Consider the following 4,810-nt stretch of genomic DNA (forward strand, 5'->3'; position numbering starts at 1 on the left):
GGGGGGCTTTATTATTTTATTAGGGGGCTTAGATTAGGTGTAATTAGTTTAAACTTCTTGTAATTCTTTTTTATTTTCGGTAATTTAGTGTTTGTTTTTTTTTGTACTATAGTTTAGTTTATTTAATTTCATTTCATTTTAGGTAATTGTAGTTAATTTATTTAATTAATTTAATGATAGTGTAGTGTTAGGTGTAATTGTAACTTAGGTTAGGATTTATTTTACAGATAATTTTGTAACGCCTAAATTTAGAGTTCTGCGTTAGTCATCAAAAGCAGCATTAAGGGGTCCTAACGCTGCTTTTTACCGCCCGCTGGTATTTAGAGTCAGCCAGGAAAGGGTCTAATGCTCACTTTCCAGACACGACTTTTCCATACCGCAGATCCCCTTACGCCAATTGCGTATCCTATCTTTTCAATGGGATCTTCCTAACGCCGGTATTTAGAGTCTTGGTTGAAGTGAGCGTTAGAACTCTAACGACAAAATTCCAGCCGCAGAAAAAAGTCAGGAGTTAAGAGTTTTATTGGCTAACGACGGTTTATAAAGCTCTTAACTACTGTGCTCTAAAGTACACTAACACCCATAAACTACCTATGTACCCCTAAACCGAGTTCCCCCCACATTGCCGCCACTATAATAAATTTTTTTAACCCCTAATCTGCCGACCGCACACCGCCGCCACCTACGTTATCCCTATGAACCCCTAATCTGATGCCCCTAACACCGCCGACACCTACATAATATTTATTAACCCCTAATCTGCCCCCCCCCAACGTCGCTGCTACCTTACCTACACTTATTAACCCCTAATCTGCCGACTGAACCTCGCCGCCACTATAATAAATGTATTAACCCCTAAAGTGCCTCACTCCCGCCTTAAAAACCCTATAATAAATAGTATTAACCCCTAATCTGCCCCCCCCTAACATCACTGCCACCTAACTTCAAGTATTAACCCCTTATCTGCCGACCGGACTTCGCCGCTACTCTAATAAATGTATTAACCCCTAAAGCTAAGTCTAATCCTAACCCTAACACCCCCCTAAGTTAAATATAATTTAAATCTAACAAAATAAATTATTTCTTATTAAATAAATTAATCCTATTTAAAGCTAAATACTTACCTGTAAAATAAACCCAAATATAGCTACAATATAACAAATAATTATATTGTAGCTATTTTAGCATTTATATTTATTTTACAGGAAACTTTGTATTTTTTTTAACCAGGTACAATAGCTATTAAATAGTTATTTACTATTTAATAGCTACCTAGTTAAAATAATTACAAAATTACCTGCAAAATAAATCCTAACCTAAGTTACAATTAAACCTAACACTACACTATCAATAAATTAATTAACTAAACTACCTACAATTACCTACAATTAAATCAACTAAACTAAATTACAAAAAAACAAACACTAAATTACAAAAAATAAAAAAAGATTACAAGAATTTTAAACTAATTACACCTACTCTAAGCCCCCTAAAAAAATAACAAAGCCACCCAAAATAAAAAAATGCCCTACCCTATTCTAAAATAAAAAGTTAACAGCTCTATTACCTTACCAGCCCTTAAAAGGGCTTTTTGCGGGGCATGCCCCAAAGAAATCAGCTCTTTTGCCTGTAAAAAAACCCATACAATACCCACCCAACATTACAACCCACCACCTACATACCCCTAATCTAACCCAACCAAACCCCCCTTAAAAAACCTAACACTAAGCCCCTGAAGATCTTCCTACCATGTCTTCACCCAGCCGGGTATCACCGATGCGTCCAGAAGAGGGTCTGAAGTCTTCATCCTATCCGGCAAGAAAAGGTCCTCCAGAGGGTCCGAAGTCTTCATCCTATCCGGCAAGAAGAGGTCCTCCAGAGGGTCCAAAGTCTTCATCCAGACGGCATCTTCTATCTTCTTCCATCCGGAGCGGAGCGGGTCCATCTTGAAGCAGCCGACGCTGAGCCATCCTTCCTCACCGACGGACTAACGGCAAATGAAGGTTCCTTTAAATGACATCATCCAAGATGGCGTCCCTCAAATTCCGATTGGCTGATAGGATTCTATCAGCCAATCGGAATTAAGGTAGGAGAAATCTGATTGGCTGATTGAATCAGCCAATCAGATTCAAGTTCAATCCGATTGGCTGATTGGATCAGCCAATCAGATTGAGCTCGCATTTTATTGGCTGTTCCGATCAGATGATTATACCAGATGATATTGGTATAATCAAAGATGCCGTTGATAGAAGACTTCATCCGGATCATGGACCTCTTCAGCTCCCGCTTGGATGAAGACTTCATCCGGATCATGGACCTCTTCAGCCCCCCGCTTGGGCTTGGATCAGGACATCGGAGGAGCTCTTCAGGACGGATCGGTGAACCTGGTATGGTGAAGATAAGGTAGGAAGATCTTCAGGGGCTTAGTGTTAGGTTTATTTAAGGGGGGTTTGGGTTAGATTAGGGGTATGTGGGTGGTGGGTTGTAATGTTGGGGGGCTTGGGTATTGTATGGTTTTTTTTTACAGGCAAAAGAGCTGAACTTCTTGGGGCATGCCCCGCAAAGGGTCCTGTTCAGGGCTGGTAAGGTAAAAGAGCTTTGAACTTTAGTTATTTAGAATAGGGTAGGGCATTTTTTTATTTTGGGGGGCTTTGTTATTTTATTAGGGGGCTTAGAGTAGGTGTAATTAGTTTAAAATTGTTGTAATATTTTTCTTATGTTTGTAAATATTTTTTTATTTTTTGTAACTTAGTTCTTTTTTATTTTTTGTACTTTAGCAAGTTTATTTAATTGTATTTATTTGTAGGAATTGTATTTAATTCATTTATTGATAGTGTAGTGTTAGGTTAATTGTAGGTAATTGTAGGTAGTTTATTTAATTAATTTATTGATAGTATAGTGTTAGGTTTAATTGTAACTTAGGTTAGGATTTCTTTTACAGGTAAATTTGTAATTATTTTAACAATTTTAGCTATTGTACCTGGTTAAAATAAATACAAAGTTACCTGTAAAATAAATATTAATCCTAAAATAGCTATAATATAATTATAATTTATATTGTAGCTATATTAGGATTTATTTTACAGGTAAGTATTTAGCTTTAAATAGGAATAATTTATTTAATAAGAGTTAATTAATTTTGTTAGATTTAAATTATATTTAAGTTAGGGGGGTGTTAGTGTTAGGGTTAGACTTAGCTTTAGGGGTTAATACATTTATTAGAATAGCGGTGAGCTCTAGTCGGCAGATTAGGGGTTAATGTTTGAAGTTAGGTGTTGGCGATGTTAGGGAGGGCAGATTAGGGGTTAATACTATTTATTATAGGGTTAGTGAGGCGGATTAGGGGTTAATAACTTTATTATAGTAGCGCTCAGGTCCAGTCGGCAGATTAGGGGTTAATAAGTGTAGGCAGGTGGAGGCGACATTGAGGGGGCAGATTAGGGGTTAATAAATATAATACAGGGGTCGGCGGTGTTAGGGGCAGCAGATTAGGGGTACATAAGGATAACGTAGGTGGCGGCGCTTTGCGGTCGGCAGATTAGGGGTTAATAAGTGTAGGTAGGTGGAGGCGACGTTGTGGGGGGCAGGTTAGGGGTTAATAAATATAATACAGGGGTCGGCGGTGTTAGGGGCAGCAGATTAGGGGTACATAAGGATAACGTAGGTGTTACAGGTAAGTATTTAGCTTTAATTAGGAATAATTTATTTAATAAGAGTTAATTAATTTCGTTAGATTATAATTATATTTAATTTAGGGGGGTGTTAGTGTTAGGGTTAGACTTAGCTTTAGGGGTTAATACATTTATTAGAATAGCGGTGAGCTCTAGTCGGCAGATTAGGGGTTAATAATTGAAGTTAGGTGTCGGCGATGTTAGGGAGGGCAGATTAGGGGTTAATACTATTTATTATAGGGTTAGTGAGGCGGATTAGGGGTTAATAACTTTATTATAGTAGCGCTCAGGTCCGGTCGGCAGATTAGGGGTTAATAAGTGTAGGCAGGTGGAGGCGACGTTGTGGGGGGCAGATTAGGGGTTAATAAATATAATATAGGGGTCGGTGATGTTAGGGCAGCATATTAGGGGTACATAGGGATAATGTAAGTAGCGGCGGTTTACGGAGCGGCAGATTAGGGGTTAATAATAATATTTAGATTTATTAAAATAATATTAAAGTTAGGGGGGTGTTAGTGTTAGAGTTAGGTTTAGGGGTTAATAAGTTTATATATAGGTGGAGGCCGTATAGGAGTCAGGATAGGGGTTAATAAGTTTAATATAGGTGGTGGCGGGGTCCGGGAGCAGCGATTTGGGGATTAAACATTTAATTTAGTTGCGGCAGGGTCCGGGAGCGGCAGTTTAGGGGTTAATGAGTTTAATGTAGGTGGCGGCGGTGTAGTGGGGGGCAGGATAGGGGTTAATAAATGTAATGTAGGTGGCGGTGGGCTCCGGGTGCGGCGGTTTAGGGGTTAAACAATTTATTTAGTTGCAGCGGGGTCTGGGATCCGCAGGATAGGGGTTAATAACTTGAATATAGGTGGCGGCGGTGTAGTGGGGGGCAGGATAGGGGTTAATAGGTATAATGTAGGTGGCGGCGGGGTCCATGAGCGGTGGTTTAGGGGTTAATACATTAATTATAGTTATATCTATGTACAGGGTGGCATATCCTTGCAGTATTTCACAACTTGTTTCTACTACACCTAACAAGTTTAGGGGTCCATTTCCCTGAAATATATTATGATCACTATCCACTCCCAGTTTCCTAAAGCTTAGCCCCTTTACCGTTTGCTTTCCCCTCCACTTGTTTTCTAGAACAC

Source organism: Bombina bombina, chromosome 2 (genome assembly GCF_027579735.1).
Source record: "Bombina bombina isolate aBomBom1 chromosome 2, aBomBom1.pri, whole genome shotgun sequence".
Lineage (NCBI taxonomy): Eukaryota > Metazoa > Chordata > Amphibia > Anura > Bombinatoridae > Bombina > Bombina bombina.